Source organism: Hyaena hyaena, unplaced genomic scaffold, assembly GCF_003009895.1.
Source record: "Hyaena hyaena isolate Hyena2069 unplaced genomic scaffold, ASM300989v1 scaffold_1693, whole genome shotgun sequence".
NCBI classification, from domain to species: Eukaryota; Metazoa; Chordata; class Mammalia; order Carnivora; family Hyaenidae; genus Hyaena; species Hyaena hyaena.
The window spans coordinates 11,280-33,995 of NW_024082327.1; the positions used below are offsets into that span (position 1 = coordinate 11,280).

Below are 22,716 nucleotides of genomic sequence, written 5' to 3' on the forward strand. Positions count from 1 at the left end.
CACACAAAACAGCCATCTCAAATTTTGCCAGTTGCTGTGGCAGAAGATTGAGAGCTGAACAGTTTGATGCCCAGATCAGAGAATGACTTTCTTCCCTGCTGCTCAACTCATTGGCTAAAGCTAGCCCCTTGGCTTCACCAGCCACAAGGGGTACAAAGTTCAATAATTCCATGTGCAAATAATAAAGAGAGAAGGAAAAATTATTTATGAACAGCACCAATGTATGCAACAATTACTTCTACATATTTTTATGAATAATTTGTATATGAAATTATTCTAGTACAATGAGGGAAAGCTGAGATGTGCAGAAATATATTAATTTTATACGAAAGTCAAAAGATAAGAAAAGTTGGGTTACTGGGTAGCTCAGTCTGACCCTTGATTTCAGCTCAGGTCATGATCCCAGGGTCATGGGATTGAGCACCGTGTTGAACATGGAGCCTGCTTAAGATTCTCTTGCTTTCTCCCTCTCTCCCCCTTACTTGCATGCTCTCTCTCTCTCTCAAATAAAATGAAATGAAATGAAATAAAATAAAATAAAATAAAATAGGGACACCTGGGTGGCTCAGTTGGTTAAGCATCCGACTTCGGCTCAGGTTATGATCTCACAGTTCATGGGTTCAAGCCCTGCATTGGGCTCTGTGCTGAGAGCTCAGAGCTGGGAGCCTGCTTTGGATTCTGTGTCTCCCTCTCTCTCTGCTCCTTCCCCATTCATGTTCTGTCTCTCTGTGTCTCATAAATAAATATAAAGTTAAAAAAAATTTAAATAAAATAAAAAATAAAAAAATAATTTTAAAAAGATAAAAGTTGAATATGATATATATTTACACTTTTTACTGTGCTAAAACACACATAACAATATTTACCATTTTAAGAATTTTTAATTGTATACAGTCCACTGGTATTAAATACATTCACATTGTTGCATAACCACCACCACCATTCATCTCCAGAACTTTTTCATCTTCCCCAACTAAAACTCTATGCCCATTAAACTAGAAGTCCTATTGCCCCCTCTTCCCAGCCCCTGGAAAACACCATTCTACTTTCTGTCTCTATGATTTGATTACTGTAGGTATTTCATGTAAGTAGAATCATATAATATTTATCCTTTTATCTCTGGCTTATTTCACTTGGCATATGTCTTCAAGGGTCTTCCATGTTGTAGCATGTGTTAGAAGTGCAATCTTTTTTAAGGCTGAACAATATTCTATAAAAATATGCAATGCTTCATTAATTTACATGTCATCTCTGAGCAGGAGCCATGCTAATTTCTGTATCATTCCAATGTTAGCATATGTGCTGATGAAACAAGTACTAAAGATTTAACCAACTGGAAACCTAAAATATTAACTAAGGGTTGAGCAGAGGAGGAGATGTTGGGATTATATAAGTGAGCTAAATGTTCATCTTCAATAGATAGGAAATGATAATGCCCATGTTTCATAAATCAAGAAAAAGTCATACCAGTACCTTGCTTATAGTTATGGATGTAACCTCCACAAGAAGTGACATTTTAAAAAATAACAAGAACAAGGACTAAGTAATTGGAGGGGCAGAACAAGGGAGAGGTATCATTTCAAGGTGTTCTGCATTGCTGTCGTTGTTTCTTTTAATCTTTACATATAATAATCTAATAATAAAAAGTACCTCCAACAACAGTACTACTTAATGACCAGAATTGTAACCCAGAAATCCTAACATTTTAATAGTGTCTACTTTTCATTGCAATAGATTACCTCTCCCAAGTCACCTTCTTGAAGACCCTATTGCCGTGGACATCATTAAGTCACATAGAAAAGGATGTGGAAAGGCATAGCAATGGCCTAACTGCAAAGGTCTTTTCTTCTCATTTCCATGTTTGACTCCTTATATTACTCATATTGTTCTATTTTACATAATATTTTATTACTATAATTACTACTTGGACTACAATTTTCCTCCTTTAACATGGTCTATCTGCTTCTTTGGACACTGGTTTTGCTACTTGCCTGGGATGTGTAGGAGTTCCTTGAAAGCGCACTCTCTTACTCCTATACACCCTAGGAATTTTCTCAAAGACCAGTTCTTTTTTTTTTTTTTTGTCTACTTTCTCTCTCTCTCTCTCTTTTTTTTTTTTTTTACAAACAGTTTATTGTCAAATTAGTTTCCACATAACACTCAGTGCTCATCCCCACAAGTGTCCTCCTCCATGCCCCTCCCCCCCCCACATCCATCAGTCTTCAGTTTTTGTCAGCATTCAAGAGTCTCTCATGGTTTGCCTCTCTCCCTTTCCCCCACCATTTCTGCCCTTCTTCTCCCCCTTGTTCCTCCGTCAAGTTCCACCTAATCCTCCTATACGTGCAAACATATGATATTTGTCCTTCTCTGCCTGACTTATTTCGCTCAGCATAACACCCTCAAGGTCCATCCATGTTGCGACACATGGCCAGATTTCATTGTTTCTCATTGCCATGTAGTATTCCATGGTATGGATAAACCACATCTTGACCCATTCATCTGTTGATGGACACTTAGGCTCTTTCCATGTTTTAGCTATTGTGGAGAGTGCTGCTATGAACATTGGAGTACACGTGCTCCTATGCCTCAGCATTTCTGTATCCCTTGGGTAAATTCCTAGCAGTGCTATTGCTGGGTCCTAGGGGAGTTCTATTGTTAGTTTCCTGAGGAACCTCCACACTGTTTTCCAGAGGGGCTGTACCAGTTTACATTCCCACCAACAGTGTAGGAGGGTGCCCGTTTCTCCACATCCTCGCCAGCATCTAGAGTTCTCTGATTTGCTCATTTTAGCCACTCTGACTGGCGTGAGGTGGTATCTCAGTGTGGTTTTGATTTGTATTTCCCTGATGAGGAGGGATGCTGAGCATCGTTTCATGTGTCTGTTGGCCATCTGGATGTCCTCTTTGGAGAAGTGTCTGTTCATGTCTTCTGCCCATTTCTTCACTGGGTTGTTTGTTTTTCGGGCGTGTAGTTTGGTGAGTTCCTTATAGATTCTGGATATTAACCCTTTATCTGATATGTCATTTGCAACTATCTTTTCCCATTCCGTTGGTTGCCTATTAATTTTCTGGGTTGTTTCCTTGGCTGTGCAGCTTTTAATCTTGATGAGGTCCCAACAGTTTATTTTTGCTCTTGATTCCCTTGCTTTTGGGGATGTGTCAAGTAAGAAGTTGCTGCGGTGGAGGTCAAGGAGGTTGTTTCCTGCTTTCTCCTCTAGGGTGTTGATAGTTTCCTGTCTCACATTCAGGTCCTTTATCCATTTTGAGTTTATTTTTGTGCATGGTGTGAGAAAATGATCTAGTTTCATTCTTCTGCATGTTGCTGTCCAGTTCTCCCAACACCATCTGTAAAAAAGGCTGTCTTTTTTCCATTGGATATTCTTTCCTGCTTTGTCAAAGATCAGTTGGCTGTATACTTTTGGGTCTACTTCTGCGTTCTCAATTCTGTTCCATTGGTCTATGTGTCTGTTTTTGTGCCAATACCATACTGTCTTGATGACGACAGCTCAAAGACCAGTTCTTGTTCAGCACAATTTCCACATCAGCATCAGGACTTCCTTGAGAGTTCCAGGCAAAGGCATCAGCACCCAGGAACTTTTTCAGTGGCCCCAACTATTACTATAGCTGTGGGAATAATGCCTATCCTCTCCTGCTCTTTAATTTTCCTAAACCACTCAAAGCCACTTCTCATTTCTCTTCCTGACTAATCTGAAAGTCTGAGCTCTGTTAGTAACATTACCTTGGCCAGAAGTTTGATGTGGAGTTCCTAAACCCACAAGAATGACGTACTCCCTGTGTGCTGCACCTGAATCAGCTGAGATGAAAGCACATTCATCCCAAATTTCAGGTGATGGAGGAAGATGTAGTTTCACGTCCTCAAGTAAGAAATCATTTAAACTAAGTTTTTTTTTTTTCTAAATAAAGTTTATTTGGTGTGTGTGTGTGTGTGTGTGTGTGTGTGTGAGAGAGAGAGAGAGAGAGAGAGAAACAGAGAGAGAGAAACAGAGAGAGAGCAGAGGAAGGGCATAGAGAGAAGGAGAGTGAGACAATCCCAAGCAAGTTCTGTGCTAGCATTGTAGAGCCCAAAAGGGGGCTCAGTCTCACAAAGCATGAGCCATCTAGGCACTGACTGAGCCATCTAGGCACCCCTAAAATAAGTTTTATACTCAGTTTTACAGAGAAAATGGGATGTTTCAGATTAATAAAAGGAATCCCTCTAATCTGAAAATGGAGTCTTCTCAGTTGTAAATATTTTGTCTCTTCTTTAAGTTTTGTACTTTAGTATTCTTCTGAAGTCAATTATCATCTTTATTTTAAAAACTTTTGCAGATGCAGAAACTTGATCTGGAAAAGTGATGAAGGGTGACCTTAGAATCTTCTATATGCTGCATTTGTCAAACATTTCAGTATTATTTCCAGCTCAAAGTTTCATATATTAGGAAAGAAATCTAGAAATCTATAAAAATATAATCAGCTATGATCATGTGGTGACTAAAAGTCTATTAATTAAGGAACCCTTTTTTTTTTTTTTTAGGAGAGAGAGAGAGAGAGACAGCGTGAGCAGGGGAGGGTCAGAGAGAGAGGGAGTCACAGACTGAAATAGGCTCCAGACTCTGAGGTGGCAGTCAGCACAGAGCCTGACGCGGGGCTCGAATCCACGAACCGCGAGATCATGACCTAAGCGAAAGTCGGACGCTTAACCAACTAAGCCACCCAGGCGAGATATGCAGCCCAGGGGGGAATAAAAAGATAATGTGTAAAAGGAAGAGCTAGAAGTTGCTTGTGTGTCAGGTATGCAGAGTGCCTAAGAGCTTGGGTTCTGTGATCTAGCACACTTGGCACAAATTCCAACTCTCCATTTATCAGTAGTGTGATTCTTAGCCAGGTCACTCCAGCACTTAGGCCTCGATTCCTTCTTCTATAAAATGGGAGCAAATATTAATGGCTATATTACAAGATGTTTGTGATAATAAATAATAACATAAACACCTGCAATGTTACTACATGCCTCGTATATAGGAGAAAATTCTGTGAGCCATCAGCATCACCATCATAATTATCATTATTACTTTTTTTTTTATCACACATTATTCCTATTATTCCAAATGGGAAAACAAATACTAATGAAAAATGTCCTAGATCAATAAAACGGTGACTTTCTTAACAAATGAAACCACTAACCATGGGACGGAGAGTTCAATGAAATAATGAGCTTCCCATGGCCATCTCACAGGAATTCTGCAATTAAAAGGAGTTCCTGCATTAAGAAGGAGGTTATACCTGATGATCATTAAGGTCCCTCTTACTTTTCAGATATAATGTAATGATTAAGTTCATGCAGCTCATTAGTGCCAGCAAGTTTGGGGTGTGTTGTGGTCCCAAATTGTCCTTCCTTCTAGTTAATAAGGAGAGAGGCTGATTGCAGAGTTTCCAGTTACTATTTCCACACAGGGCTGCCAAGTAAAGTTGTTTCTTCTACCCCACAAGCTGGCAGGCCTCACTCTCCTCTTCTGTTTTCATCATGAAAGCCTTAGGAAGCAGAGACCGCCTGTTCTTCCGATCCACTCCCCCAAGAAAATGACAAAATGACATTCTTTCCCACTCTCTGTGAGATGATTTCTGTTAACAGCTCAGGAAAAATGCTGCAAAAATGTGAGTGAAATGATGGCAGGATTTGTTGACAAGAAGGCAAAATGAGGGAATTCAGAAAAAATCACCCACATTAGAGACTGAGGGGCCTGTGGGTTCCATCTGCTCCCCTCTTCTCTGGCCTGGGGTAGTTTCAGAATCCTCTCAGGGGATAGTCAGTCTTCTTTTAACTGACTCAATCAATGGGGCTTCTAATAAAGTCTAACGGATCTCCTTATTATCAGGTTTTTTTATATTCAGTATAAAATTTTCCTTTGATTAATTTAACCTATTTCTCTTCATTAGATGATGGCAGTAATTTTGAAACAAAGGGAAGCATGCAAATTTAAAAAGAGTCATTGTGGAAATATCTGCTTAAAATATCTTATTTTTGCAGGAACACAGGGCATAATTACTGTTCAAACAACCTCTAGAGAAGTGAGGTTCCCAAACAGGAAGGATACTTGGAGCAAAGCCTGCCCTGATGTACATATTTCTACTCTTGTCTGTGATTAGAAGCATCCAAAGAAAGGTTACCTGCCCACCAAAATCAGGCCAGTGTGCCTGACATTATCTGCAGATATTCACTCTAGACCTTTCTAGACTCTTGTTTTACTAGAGTAAAACTCTAGCTTTGAAAGTTGTTAAATGAACTATTAACACAATGAATGAAAAATATATATATATCACTCTGAGGGCAATAGTCACTGTACTGGGAGATAAACAGCAGGTTTGGGGACAAAGACTCGTGGGTCCTGGCTGTGCCATTAGCACTGCCTAAGACAATTCATTCATCTCTTGAAGCCTCAATTTTTGTCCTTTAAAATGGTCACGATAACCCATACTTCAGAGAATAGTTGCAAGGCAATTTTTGAGAAGACCTTAGCATAATGCAAAGGCAGAAGTCTAGCACTCAATAAAGATTATAAATAATCATTCCCCTTTTGGTGTGAAAAAGATTATTATAGATATGAGATTTGGGAAAGATTTATTGAAAATGTTTCAAGATGACTGAAAGCAGGCAATAATAGACAAATGTAATTAATTGTGAACTTGCAAGAAACTAAGGGAAGGGAGGTCTTGTAGGAGCAAAATGATTCGGGGGCAGGGCAGGGGAATTGTCCCCAGAAAATCACAATCTCAGTATTCAAAGATGAAAGAATAAAATAGGTGGCATTTCAGGCAAAAGAACACATGATATGTTAAACTGGGCACAGATATTCAAGAAGCAGTGAGCAAACAGTCTGATGTAAACAAAGATGAATACTAGAGAATGAATGAACAGAAAGATGGAATGAATAGGTGGGGAAAGGCCAGGATAGGGAGAATATGAGAAGCCAGGAAGCTATTGCTGCTAGTTGAGTTTCCCCTCTTGAAAATGCTTCTATCCTCCGTAAAGAAGATATTGGTGTGTATCCCAAATATCACAAGCATTACCCTGTGTCACAGGCATAAACTACAGTATGTATAATATAAAAACTCTAAACTTGGAATCAAGAAATCTGGGTTAAGATCCTTGCTCAACCAGAAAAACCTGGGAAAGTGGCTTAGCTTTAAACAAATCACCCTCCCTCTCTGCCCCCAATGTTTTCATCTGTGAAATGGGCACAATGCTAGTGCACAACCCGTAAGGATTTTGTGATGATTCAATGATGTTGTGTCATGTATGCAAAGTGTTTTTGAATAGTTCTGGGCATAAAGGAAGCACTCAGAAAGTGCCGGTTTAACAACAGTTCAAGCAACAAACAAACAAAAACCATAGTTCAATGGATTGAACCAATCACTTAAATGTGATCATCTCTCATGGAACTCTCTGAGTAGCCCATAAAACAAGGCCTGTGAAATCCTGTAACACAGTGACTGCATTGGTTGCAGCAGGAATGTGGAGACCAAATGATGGTGGGACTGACTCTGCAACATTGCTCTGTAAGATTCGGAATACCCAGTCTCAGTACACAAAGCAGGTGCTTACCATGTCAGTAGAGTCTGGAATTCAATAAATAGCAAAGAACAAAGTACTAGAAACACAACAGTCAGTAGATGTTACATGGTACTACTATGGTCATTGAGAGTTTTTATTAAATTCTTTTTGAACAAAAAAAAAAGTTGTAACTGCCTTTTTTCCCACCATCTTTCATGTACTTGTACTTTCTGATAATAATGAAGCCATTTTGTTGCAAACCTAGACAGAGCTCACCTCTCCCATCACAATTTTTTCCTCCCCACTCACCAAATGTTTCTTAATCCATGAAGATGATTGGTTGTACCTGTTAATTCACCACACAAGTTTTTGCGGAAGATAAGATCCCAAGATCTGTTGTAAAGCAAAATATTCTTACATTTTATGTAATAAAACCATTGATCACCAATAGAGAGTAAACTATGTTTATCTGAAGACCTTCACTCTCAAAGGATTTATTCATAGCGATAACACCTATAGGAAACTAGCCGCTTCTCTGCTTTGCCAACTCTGGTCAGTAATGTCCCGTGCAAATGAATTTAGAGATTTTCTCAGCTTGTGTTCATATGCTACAAAAGGGAAATGGTCCAAATTGCACCTATTTGGGCCTGAATTATCGACTTCAGCTTTGAAGTGCAAATGAGCTGAATGAAAACATACTTAGGCTGCAACACAGAAACTATTCCTACTAGCTGATTGATGGTGCATTAACTCTCTTGTAAGGAAAGCCTTGTATTGCTATGGATTCGTAGTCCCCTGGTCCAATTATCCTACAGATGAAGGCAAATGCCACCCACCATATGAGTCATTCAATAGTGGTCATTTCTTAAAATTTTTTACTTTTTCTTTTTTTTCTAGTAATTTGAATTACTGGATCACACATAAAATAGTTCTTTTGTGGTTTATTGGCCCTGCTGCTTCTAAAGCTAGACTTATGGACTCAAGGTAAGAAAACAAACTGCTATAAACAACTTCTCAGTAGGCTAAAATCATCAGTATTTATTGTGAATGCAAACTCCTTTGGAAATTTCTAATCACCATAATCCATCTGTATAAAAATAATCCTTGACTAAATGAGTATGTCTGGAAGGAAAAATGAACAGGGCATTTATGTGACCACACAAAATACCATGTGCAAATTATTAAAGGGTTTTCAATATTTTGCAGATTCAAAAAAAAAATGAACCTTTTATAAAGCCTGACCATATTGCCCTGAGAATGAATGAATCCATATTGACTTTGGAAAATACTGTCAAGTCTTTTGGTAACTCCTCCATTAATCATACACATTTAAATGAATAAATATATTCTTTGTTCATCACCTTCTACCTGTACCAATTTAAATCAGGTATCAGGTATAACTGAGAGGTTCCTTAGCAAGATGTCCCCAGGGAATCTCTTGGTTATGTTGGCAGTTAAGAATTAGCTTCAAAGGAGGGTCTCCTTTGTTGAAAAGAGTAAAAAAGAGGTAATTCTTAGCACCTACTTAAGTTATCATAAACATCTCTTTCATGAGATTATGATTTGTAACAACTCATTCATTTACCTTTACTGTCATCCAAGATAATTTGCTTTTCATATCCTAGAAATAATACTTAAACCTTTTAAGAAATTGAGAAAGAAACCACATTGAAAAGGGGACAAATAAGGTTAAATCCATTTGCCTTTTTACAGACTCCTGTGTCAGAGAAAGTATTTTAAGATTCACACAAACATTTTACTACTGAAGTATCTGCCTTTTTTTTTTTTTTTTTTTTTTTTTTTTTTTTTTTTTTTTTTTTTTTTTAAGCTAGAGACTCTCTCTCCAGAAATGACAATGGCCCAAGGGAGTGTTTGGGTATAGGTTCTAACATTGTGTTTCCCAGTGTCAAGGAGAAGGTCTAGAAATAAAGAAATGTGGTGACAATCTTCTGAAATTCATTGTACTTCACCCAAGAGCGTTAGCTAGCTCTCTCACAGCATATTCAAGCATAGGTGTGACAGAAGACCAAGATTCATTGAGTTGAAATTCCTATTGCTCACAGAAAAAAAGAACAGAACAAAGGGGTCTTGGTAGCCAACAAATGAACTAATCAGACTCTAAATAATTAGCAGGTATCAGTTCAGTGGTGCTGAAGTCTGAATTCCTTAATAAAGGGGTAAAATTATCATGCGCTGGGAACCAAATGAGAAAGAAGCAAAGAAGATGAACTCATTTGACTATAAAATTGTACCTGAGCCATTTCCCGAGATTAGATAGACCTAAAGTCCCACTTTTTGCAGCTTCAAAATGGTTTCAGAAAAGTTTTTATTATTATCATTGTTCAATTTCATGCGTCTCTGCACTTGAACTTCCAGCCAGGAGCAGGAGTCGAACTGCCAGAAACACTGAGGAAACAGTGTTTTTTCATGGCTTTTCCAGCCAACATTTTCAGGCCCAGGAGATTTGAAGACACATCCAAACTTTTGAGAGCTAATATGATTTGAACCTCTGAATCTTCAGAGATTTTTTTTTTCTTTCTCAATCAGAACCAAATTATGAGCTAAGGAAGCAGAAGGATGGAACACAATTTCAGAAGTCATTTTCTGTACTGGATGCAGTATCTGTAGTCCTCCAGATTTCTGGTATGTTCCTTCTCTACTCTGAACATTAAGTGTAATATCTATAAAACTAATTATGATGCATATTATCAAGAGTGACCAATGTTTCTTGTGAATAGCCTCTTTGCAAAATTTCAATCTCTATTTGAATGAGTATTCAGTTTAACAAGAAAATGTATATGCTTAATGATCACCATAGAACATCTGTGTTCTATACAGAATATATTAAAGTATCATTTAATTTATCTGGCATTATAAAGGCATGGGTATTTTGCAGATAACCAGACTCTAGTTTCACAAGTCAAAAATAAGCTTATTTTAGTAGAGTGTGATGGAGATCTTTCTAAGCTGTGTGATCACAGAAAACGCTAAACATCATTTAACCATCCCTTGATAAATCACCAGTAGGATTATTTCTGTGCTATCTCAAATATACACTTTATCTTTAGTATGAATTTTCTACATAACACTTGATTGTTCTTAACTATAATTTCTTGCAAATGCCAGTCTGCCTGATTCAAACAAAACCTCTGTCTCTTTTCTAATTTGAAACCCAAAATATGCTCTGTTATGAATAAGCAGATAATCAAGAGCAGTATGTTAAACTGAAGTTGTTAGGTGTTAAAATACGAGTCCAAGTACATGACTTCTATTGTGGAGTTTTTATGACAATCAATTTGTGTTGTCAGGGATTTTTTTTTTCTGCTTATTTCTAGAAATGGGTTTATATTCACATGAGACAGGATCACTGTAAGAGTAATCTCTGCACACCATCTATCAGTTTGGGACATCTTAGGAAGTTGCTGATGCAAAAGGCCTTTTGCCTACACTTTAGAAAAAGGAACTGAATTCATGTTCACAAAGATGAAGACAACTCTCTGCAGAATGTAAATGGAGGGATGCTGGCATGAATATCCATCCCTGTCCCTGAATATCCTCTGTATCTTTTGGTCATGAAGCTATTTTCAAAATAACCTAAGTTTGTTAGGTATAACATTAGGCCTTCTCCATATAGAGTGAAGCTTTGTCTTCAAATGGTTAAAATCATCATAAAAAGATTGCAGTTTGTAAAGACAACCTGAGTTCAAATGCTGACTCTAACACTTCCCAGTTTTTGATCACATGTAAGCAATTTAATACCTATCATTAGCATTTTGGGGAGGTGATAAAATTTAATTTGTACACTAATACTGGCAAACCCTATCTGCACTTTGCACTTACATCAGGCATTGTTCTGAACCCTTTATAGATTGAGAAATTGAATCCTATAATGTTCCTATAAAGTGGGTACTATTGGTACCTACATTTTGCACGTAAGGGAACTGAAAGACAGATGTTAAATAACCTGTCTAATGCCATCTGGATAGTAAGTGGAGATTTGAACACAAATCTCAAGATTTAGTCTAGATTTGAACTCAAGTAGTGTGATTCTGGAACCTACACATAACCACCCATGTATACTATAATTAGGAAAATGCTGAGTATTATTTTTAATTGGTTAATAGAGATATTACCTAAGGAGGAAAAGAAGTATCCTCTATCATATTACCTTCATCTCTTTTGTGACTTGCTGAAAATTTTTGTCATGTTGGTCAGCTGTTTCCGTGAAGAGCCCAAGACTCTAGCCAAAGAGGATTGAACAGCATCTGATGAAGATTCCTGGCCTGCCCTTGGATAACATGTCATGAGGAACAGGAGACAGACAAGTTGAAAGTGGGGGAAAAAAAAAAAGAAGGGAAAAAGAAAAATAGTAGATTTACAGTCAGAAGACAGTATATGAAGGAGAGGCAGGGGTTCTTTAGAGCAGTCCTGGGACAGGAAGGTGAAGTAAACATACTGGATGAGCACAGGGGAAGGGGGAAGGATTGAAGGACCTCCTGGGAATTTAAGGTTCTCCTTTAGTCATTTTTGTCTTACTATTATCTTGTTTCATTGTAAGTTGACCTTTACAGCACTTCTCTTCTCCACCCATGTCATGGTACAACAAATGATCAATAAACTTGATGCTTAACAGACACCTAATTCTTCTTTTCAGTGATAACTCCTAATACAAAAGTATCTGGTTTGTATTTCCAAAAAAGGGGCTAATTTAATTAATTAATAATTGCACCGTATATTTACATTGACTTTAAATGTGGTTTTTGAGGAAAAAGGCAAGGCATAATGGAGAACTTAAACACCTTATTTTAAGCTTATGTATACACATACTAACTCTACTTATAGTATGCAATTACTATGAGACAAAATAAAATAATTTAAAAGAATATGTTTTTTGAAATGTAAATAGTCCTACACCATTGGGATTACCACAGCAGGATTCTTTCATGGTCTGGACAATACACTCTGTATGTGGAGAGTGACTCCATGTGAGCTTTTAAGGAAGCATATCACTATCTGAAACTAACATCCAGAATTCACCTAACTTCATGGACATAAATCATACTGTCGTCACTCTGGGGAATAAAAATTGCATTTTGTAAATGCAGTGAAACATGCCCCTTCCTTCTTCATCACCATCTTGATCAAATAACTGTGAAGAACATGACAGTATAATCATGGTCACATGATTGAGCGATCAGGAAACAAGACTTACATATATTTTTCAGTTCTTCACCTTACTTTTGTCCTCAAACCTTATTTATTTGATAATAGGTTTTCGATTTACAATGGGACTTCAAGTAGCTAAAAATGGATGAACACAAAAATAAGAGACACACCACAGAAGAATCTGTATGTCTAATTGCTGGGATAGTTTACATCTTAAAGAAATGCAAAACTTGGTTACTCTCATTTGAAACATATTTTTAAGTATTCTTTAAAAACCAAGCTCACAGGAAAAGGGTCAAGGAAGTAGTTGTTAAGGAATTACTCATATGAGAGCTTAAATTTTATTTATGGAAAACTCTTTGATTTTTGGCATGTCATATAGATTTTCCTTTTTCTGATAAATTTTAAATGACTCAATGTATGTAGAGCACCCATTTTGATTTTGTGGCCCTTACAACAAATGTAAAAGGTGAAAAATATAGCAGTTCAATTGAAAAATACACTGGGTAGAGGTTACTGGTTTCCAGACCTCAGTTTACGAAAATGAGGCTGATCAGCATGCTCTCTCTGACTATGACAGACATTGTGAGCATAGGCTCAACTAAGATCCAAGAATCCATTTTGTAATATACTGGCCATGATAAAAATAGTAATCTCTAGTTGTTGTTGCCCTTAATTCCTAGAAACCAGTACAGTTATTGGCATAAAGAAATCTCCAATAAATATGTGTTTAACTGAATGGAATGAACCTATGTAAACAACAAAAATTCAAGTTATTTAGAAAGCAGCACATTCACTTAAACTACTTACATGAAATGACAGTGTAAACTGTGAAGTGTAATTATCAGAATGTTTTTAGAGAAATGTAGCATTTCTGACACATTGAATAATAGATTTAACATAGTATTATCATGTATAGATTCCAGGGAAACCATCTTAAGAATAAATAATATTTCACAATTAATAAATCATACCAATACAATGAAAATTGGTGTGTCTAAACACTTGGAAATGATTCTCTGAAGTTTTTCAGACATTCTTCTCAGAACTTAATTAGACTATGAATATACTGAGCAAGTCCTTTTTTTAATCACATGCTTTAGCTGAATCCATGATTCTGAATATTACTACATTAATTCCAAAATATTGAAGGTATCAATGAAGGAGATATTTAGCATATTTCATAGAGTTCTGCTTGTTTGGTATTTTCATCAGAACTGCGGTGCCTTACAGAAAGGAAAAGATACTAGAGATGAGTAGATGAAGTCACTTTGTGGATGATATGGGAAAGTGCAAATGTCAACACTTTTCCTGACTTCCCCTTTTCTTCCTATGCCCACGCGAAGGGTTTCTCCATCCTATTCAGGTACATTTTGCTTCTTATTTGAGTCTCTAGAGACTCAAATCTACAATCCACCTGTGGACCAAACCAGATCAGCAGACAGCTGTGAAATGGCCATTTATCACATTGACCCCATGCAGAATGGCTTAAATGAAATAAACAGTGGGACTAATAGACCCATCAATGTTAGTTGAGTCTGTGCCCACAACAGCTATAGATGTATGAGTCTGTCAGTGTAAACTGAGGGTTGATATAAAATTACCTCCCTATGAAATATATTACTGCACTTAGTGGGAGACTTTTACATGTCTTGACTATGTATTGTATTTTAAAGTGTTTAGCCTTCTTTAAAAAAATGTATTTTACTATACTTGGGTTGATCTGGCAGCCTCTGTAATCTCACGGTTGGTGCATATTGGCTCCAACAGAACATATCTGGAGACTTGAGAACGGAGTCTGTGAAGCAAGTGAAAGAGATCTTCCAAACCTGTACTTTGGGCATAAACGTGTATAAAACAGATGTGAAGGTGAAATATTGCAGGAAATACAGGCAATGGGGTTGACTTCCGTTATTTCAAGGGTTCTCAAACCAAGAGAAGCATATTACAATAAGCCTGATTCCTTCTATCAATGCTAAACTACTCATTCCAGAAAGGACTGATTTTTTAAGAACCTGAGATCATGAACAGTCTATCAGAAATATTATTTCCTTGGTCAAAAATACACAGCATAATTGAATGTCTTTCTGACCTTGAAATCTGATAATCCTTATATCCCTCTGAAATAGAGGTTGGTAAAAAGAATTGCAAACCACTGCTTGGGAACCTAAAAAGCTAACAATATTGAAACTATTCTGCTCCTAAATAAGCTTGCCTAATGTTATATTTATGGCTGAATTCATAACTGAACCTTATACAATGCAATTGCCTAACTTCAAAGTTCAGATGTTACTTTGTAATGGCAGAATTAATTTCCTTGATTGCTAATCCATCATGCCTAAGTGTGATGCATGCGGTATCAAACATGGGTATTTCTGCTATCATTAATTGTGGCATATTGTCACAACCGATAAGGAAATGCAGTAAGAGAAAAAGAAGAGAGGCCCTGGTATTGGCAGTTTAGCCTCATTTTCCCATAAGCCATGGTAGGTACAGCCAGATCCCTGAAAATAATGGGAGGGGGTCCTTGTGATTCTCACAAGGAGAAAAGACAGGCATCCAGAAGCATCAATCACTGGGCAAGGCTTGCTCTCCATTTGCAAAGCTGTTGTTTATTGTGAGATAATGATTGATAGGGTCTAAACAAATGCTGGGAGAAATCACCAAAGGTGCAGGCGCTTAGGTGTGACATTTTGCCACAGGAAATCTGCAGGGAACAGGCCAGCTGGCAATGAGGACATTCTGAGGAAATTAACACAGATGCATTTAAAAGAAGAGCAAATAATGAACTGTGGGTTAAATGACAGCAAGGTAAAATGGCAATTATGGATACCAGGTAGACTATGTGGCAGAGAGGAAAGAAAATGGGAAGACACAAGGCAATAAAAACTACCTGGCTGAATTTCACTAAGAAAAGGGAATATTTTTTTTAATGTTTTTTTTATTTATTTTGAAAGAAAGAAAGAAAGCATGAGCAGGGGAGGATCAGAAAGAGAGAGAGGGAGACAGAGAATCCCAAGCACACAGAGCAGAATCCAGTGCAGGACTCAATTCCCTGGACTGTGAGATTATGACCTGAGCCAAAATCAAGAGTCAGACATGTGACCGACTGAGCCATCCAGACGCCCAAAGAAGGGGGCATTATTTAAAGCAGCCACTCTTAATAAAAACAGAACATTCGGTTAGGAGGCAGAACATCCAAGAGATAAAAAAAGATAAATAAAATGAGTAGTCTTTGGAAGTTTTGTTATGAACACAGGCACAACTGGACCAGAAAAGAGTGTGAAGTATTAATACACATGACTTTTCTCCATTAAAATTCAAAGATGGGAGGATGAGGAAAGACAGCAAGCCTTGTTCACCAGCATCAGAACCACAGGCTCTACTTAATGCACTCCTAGCATCCAGATATTGAGAAATGTCTGTATACTGATGAAGCACAGACAAACATCTATACAGTTGACCTGCATTTCCTCTTTACCATGAGAGATGAGCACTGTGCAGACCATACCTCAGTCATGACTTTAACACAAGGTCTGCCTTCACACAGATTAAAGAAGACCTTTCTCCATGCAGACCTTGTTTTTGTTTGCTTGCTTGTTTTCAAATACCAACTCTTGAGTTTAGCCATTGATGACTTTCATTAATAGCTACAATTAGCTCAGCTCTTCTGACCTGTCTCATTTCATTCCCCCCTTAAACATGCCATCTTTCTTGAGGATATATGCTCCTTGCTGTCCTTCACACCTGGCTACTCTTCGGCACTTATTCCTGGTCTCCTTTACTAGGCCTTGGTCCATACCCCTCTCAAAAGGTAATGCCAGGTTTCTTTAACCTCTCCTATTCTTGACTTTATCTTTTTTAAATGAGAAAGTATGGAACCTACACAGAGTTATGAACACCGAATGAGTTAAGCTGTATAAACCCTGATGCATGGTTTCTGGCTCAAAAAATATACTTTTTTTGTTATATATACTACTTTCGATGTTATGGTTAAGGCATAGTAATGAGAATATCAGACAGTCCATTATAATGACATACAAATATTTATATATATTTAATAAAAAAGATAGAAGTCAATTCCATTTTATTTCAAATCCCATTTCTAGAACTAATGTTGCCTGGCTTAATCTGTTGTTGGCCCTGTTATGTCCATAAAATAGCACATGGATCTCCTGTCTATACTTGCTTATCTGTTTCTTCAGCATGTAAGGTCTCAGTTTATGCTGTGTTGATAGGTATTTGATGGACATCTTAAGAGTTTCATTTCTGTTGTTTTTAATTTTTCTAACTTTATTGAAGAGGAGAACTTTCTTAAACAAGAGCCATGGGAGAGAAGCCAGCGTCTCCTCTGAATTTGATGTGGATGCTCACTCATCAAGCGGTGGTGAGAGCAATCAAATCGGCTTTCGAAGGTACAGTGTCTGGTCAAGCCTAATAGAAATTTCCTGAAAATAACAGGGTAGTATTCCCATTCAATAAACTGTACTTCTGATATCAATTTCTCTTGTTTTTTTGCTTCTGCTTTTCTCCCTCTCTGGTCTTAATTTAGGGGGGAAATGCATACAAACTCATACCCTACTGGAAAAGAGGAGAAATAAAGTCACAATCAGGTAGGTAAGAATCAGTATTTTATTTTATTTTTTTGAATGAAGTTCAGCTTCCTTTCTGTGTGAACTTGGGAAAAAGTTACCTATTTTGAATCACAGTATACTATATGGGGAATAAGCACAGGAATGAAATCAACATCTACCTATTAATGGAACATGTTATTGGGAAGATAAAATAAAACTTTTTTCTAGAAGGTCTTTGAAAATTAGAAATAAAAGAAGAAGGAAGGAAAGAAAGAGGAAAGGTCGGGGGGTAGGGAGGAAGGCAGGCAGGCAGGCAGGCAGGCAGGGAGGCAGGGAGGCAGGCAAGCTAGAAACTGTAAAATTTTTACTTAAACATAGTTAATTAAGCATCTAATTCTCTTCTTTTTTCCAAACCCAGGTAAACGACTAAAACAGGTAAATTAAAAAAAAAAAAAAAAAGCAAATAGGAAAAGGCTATGATAACAACCGCTAAAAGTTTCAACAGATCCCTTTTTCTCTATTTTCCTGTATACTTTTCCTAGATTCTACTTTCCAGCCTTCCAGTCAGAGGTGACTATGTTCTCGAGTTCTGGCTTACTGAGTGAGGGTGAAAGAAATGTGCAGCAATACCAGGCTAAGAGATGAAAAATCTTCCCTATTAGTGGTAAAGTTATCAAAGAACTGATAACTACTTCCTGCAATGACAAAACATGGAGTAAGAAAGAAAATTTGCTCAGAGCACATTCATGACTCAGCCATAAACAATTCTACAGAATGAAGTACATAGTGAAAAGAAATCTGACCTAGTGCTATGACTGTATTGAGTGGTGGAAGAAAGGGAAAGTACAAACATGAAGCATAGAAAGGTGCTGAATCCTTACCTCCAGTCATAGAGGGCCAATCACCACAGCAACAACTATCATCAAAATGTAGTAGTGTAAGCAGATGATCTGGAAGTATGTGAATTAAGAAAAGTACAGCTAAAAGAGCACGAATCTGTTGTCTGGGGTACGAGAATTGGAAACAAAGCAATATTACCATTTCACATTATGAATCTTGTACTGTGATTTGACTTTTAAAAAGTTATCTAAATGCATTAGTTGTTTAAAATATTTTAAACAAGACATAGAGAAAGGCAAAACAAGACATAGAAAAGTATTATAGCGGGGCGCCTGGGTGGCTTAGTCGGTTAAGCGTCCGACTTTCGCTTAGGTCATGATCTCGCGGTTCTTGGGTTCGAGCCCCGCGTCGGGCTCTGTGCTGACTGCCAGCTCAGAGCCTGGAGCCTGTTTCAGAGTCTGTGACTCCCTCTCTCTCTGACCCTCCCCTGCTCACGCTGTCTCTCTCTCTCTCTCTCTCTCTCCTGGAAATAAATAAAACATTAAAAAAAAAAAAGAAAAGTATTATAGCATAAAATTTCCAAGGCATTACAGTTGAGAGATGCAGTGATGACCACTGTGGGGTTAGAAGACATATTCTAGCCTTGTCCGCAATAGCAAGGTAGGAGAGTGAATATTCATAAATTTGTCTCAGTGACAAACCTCACCTCCCAGATTCTGACTATTAAGCCTGGCTCTGTGATGGGCTTACATCTAATGCCAAGTTTCATTCCTTTCTTGGCTCCATATAATAATAATAATAACAACGACGACAACAACACTGGTGGGGTGGAGTAATGATGAGTTATGAATTTTGAAAACTGAAAAATGGATTTGCCCATACAAACTCAATGACAGCATTCCTGATGATTGCCCATATTCAATGTCAAAAGACCTACAGATATACTCTCAAGAGGGCTCATCAGGGAGTTTTATTTTATAGTGACTAAGGAGTCCCACGAATTCCAGGAAACTCTTAACCACGTGCAATCTTCTCAGGCCCCCTTTTCATTCAGTTCATGGATGTTGGCATCAATTGAACAATATTCTGACCTTTTTTAAAGGGCAAATATAATACTACATCAGCTTGGTTAGCTGAACTTTAGACTCCTCTGAATTGGAGAGTATTTGGGAGCTCCTGGGTAGATTTCATATATAATGTCACGGCAGAATTAATGATTCATTTCTTGTAGGAATTACAAAGCTTTCCTTTAAAAACATGTTAAAATATATATCACTTAAACTTGGGTATTTAAACCTATTGTTGAATCAGCAGCCCTCAGGATAAGTGGAAGTACACTGAAAAGAAAACTATGATTGGATCAAGAAAAATATGCAAGATCAAAGGCATATTGTTCTCAATTTCAGAGAAAGAACAAGAGCGGCTCTAGGCAGAAATATAAAGTGGCTAGCACTTACCAGCAATCCTAAATATGTTTTGGGACCCTTCACTTGTTTTGTTCTTCCAGCTCTTCCCCAAATCTCTCTCCTATCCCTGGTATCCCTGACTTTTTCCTAAAGTATATTGTCCCTCATTGAAACTTATTCCTTAAGTATCTCATCCCATAGGTCTTTCAGCATTCCAAAGTAAAGCCAACCATTCTGATAAACTGACTCATTATCACAATCCGTATCTCAATCATGTTTTACTGTTCACAGGGTATTATGCCATTCAGTCCTCACAATAAACCAGTGAAGCCTGGTATTAATAATCTGTTAATTTTAAATTTATTTTAAGTTTATTTATTTACTTATTTATTTTGAAAGAGACAGAGACAGTGTGAGTGGGGGAGGGGCAGAGAGAGAGGGAGAGAAAGGGAGAGAATCCCAAGCAAGTTCCATACTGCCAGTGTAGAGCCTGATGAGGGGCCTGAACTCACAAAACCAGAAGTCTGTAACCTGAGCCAAAACCAAGAGTCAACGCTTAATGGACTGAGCTACCCAGGCGCCCAATAATCTGTTCATTTTAAAGTTGATGTTGGTCATGCATATACAATTCTAATTATGTGATCTGACATACTATAAGTACTTAATACATAGTACCTAATTTAATTTTCCCATTTTCCATGATATAGTAGGGAAAAATAAACTGGATATTTAAGAGACAAAAATTCTTCTCTCTTTGTATGTCAAGAAAATTATATGTAGCCTAAGATATGTTAAAAAGAGGCATTGCCTGTTCAAATAATATGCAAAATAGTTTCAATGATCATTAGTTAATGCATCTTTATTTACATTCTTATACAAGGCACCTTAAGATGAAGAGAACAAATAAATAAATATCATCTCTAGCACAAGTAAGCTCATAGTCTAGTCAGAGAGTCAACAAAAAGTCAAAAACAGAAGATAACACCCCTTAGTGAATGCTTACTTGATAAATGAGTGGAAAAGGAAATAACTGAGTTCAAGTGGAGAAGTTAGCATATACTTAAGTGGCATGGGAGAGGTGTGCATGAAGACAGAGAGGCTCAGCAGGAACTTGCAGCAGCTCTCTGCTCTACTAGCTCCAAGAAGTGGGGGTAGTGTTTGAACTAGAATAGGGCAAAGAACTTATCTATGTGTTCCTTCTACCTCTGCTGCTGGGGAGCCCTTCCTCTGAACTATATCATCAAAGCCCACTTTCTTTAGACTAACTCTCCAGCATTTGAATGACACTGGAGTAATAGCTTTGTTCTAGAAGCTGGAATGTTCTCAGTCTTATTGCCAACTCCAGCCAAGAGATGGTAGCTGCTGACTTGTATTTGTGAAACCCTGACTTGCGCTTCTCTAATAAGCTGGTAGAGAGAAAGAAATCCTTAAATTATCTGCTGTGTCTCCACAAAGCTAATTTCACACTAAGCCTCCTCTCCAAAGGAGAAGAAATGGCTCCTGACAATAGGGAATTTCCCTATAATCTTAATCTAATAAGACAGACCCAAGGGAAAAATAAAAAATAAAATAAAATATTGCTACAAAGTAGGAATAAAATCAGACCTTTTCTGTCAACAAGTAGGGTTTGACATTGTGTAAGTCCCTTCTGGTCTGTTTACTCATTTATAAAGTGAGGGATTGAGTAAGGTTGTCTCGAGCCTCTTTGATTGCCTTAAAGTCTTTTAAGGAACCAAATTGTAAGGTAGTAGAAGGAGTATGTGGCAATAAGAATTAAAGAAGACAGAAATGTTCACTGTATGACTAAGAATATTTAAGTTCTTAGGGTTTGCTGCTATAAGCGGTGTTCAGTCCCATTTCTCCTGAAGGTAGCTAGTGAATGGGTGTACAGAGAGCTACAAAGACAGCTGTATTTATTAATTACCTGCCCTGGGGATTAATTTTCATAATTATGACTATTACTGAAATTAATCCCAACTGACTAGTGTAAATTGCAACCACACTCGTCTTCATATGTTTGTAAAAGGAAACACAAGAGCAGTCTTCGAGAAATGCCTAGGGACACTGGATCCCTGGGCTGCAAGGACATGCTGAAGGTCACTGAGACAAACTTCCTAGTCTTACCTGTTGCTCCACAGTTTACCCAGCTTTCCAAACTCAACCTTACACTCCATTAAATTCTAATATCCCTGACTGAGGATGAAATGAAATCCCAATCCAGAAAGCTCCACAGATGGGAGCGAGGAGGGAAAGGAAGCACCATTTGCTAGACAGAGCAACCAGCCACCACTTTCTCCTATTTATGAAACTGAAGAGAAAGACAAGGTAATGAAGTGTGGGCCTATAGGTCTCAATAAAAACAAGAGTAAAACTACACTTTATTGATTAGTTATGACTTACACTCCCAGGATTTTATTTTGTCCCTACATCTCTGATGACTCTGCAGTATGCAATCAGTGCTCCTCCAATGTTTCTCACCCCCACTGTCAACTAGACCTCAACTTGAAGTCCCCAGAAGCCTTGGTGGATGGCCCAAGTGTTATATAAAGTGGCAGGAGCAAGCCAGCATGCCAGGTCGTTCTGAGCTCTTCACTTTTGCACAGTTCTGCTTGAAGATGCCCTTTTAAGATTCATGGTAAAGAGGCTATAGGAGAGAAAGTATCCAATGCATCTGAGAATCTACAGAGTGCCAGTACTATCTAGGTACTTTAGAAATTTTATTTGATTTTATCTTTGAAATCACTCTGGGTTTTTAAATTATTGCTGCATTTGCCTTCTCCTAAAAGGAGGTGCTCAGAAAAGTTCAGTAATACTGATAGAATCCAAACAAATACCACCTAGGTGTATTATATCATTGCTATGTTATAGCTTGCTGCCTTTATGATCACCAGATGTTTGTATAATGGGAACATATTGAACTACTGCCCTGGCTTAGGGTACTAGTTCCTAAAACCTGGTATGATTGTAGGAATTTTCCTTTCTCCTTCTTATCCTCTTCCCCATCCCCTCCCTCTCCTCCTCTTTCTGTCCCCCTCCTCCTCTTCTTTTTTGTCCTCCTCCTCTGCCTTCTGCTTCTCCCACAAATCACCACTAGGTCCTATATTTTAGTGTTTTTATTTTTTAAGTTCATTTATTTATTGGAGAGAGAGAGAGAACAAAAGAGAATGAGCAGTAGTGGGGTA

General features: G+C 37.7%; 1 non-coding gene across 1 annotated transcript; it reads right to left on the minus strand.

Annotated features, from left to right (window-relative positions):
• Positions 1-1,214: 1,214 nt before the first annotated feature.
• On the minus strand, positions 1,215-1,318 carry LOC120226431. The gene has a single exon (XR_005527020.1). It is a non-coding gene; the product is annotated as a U6 spliceosomal RNA (small nuclear RNA).
• Positions 1,319-22,716: the final 21,398 nt, after the last annotated feature.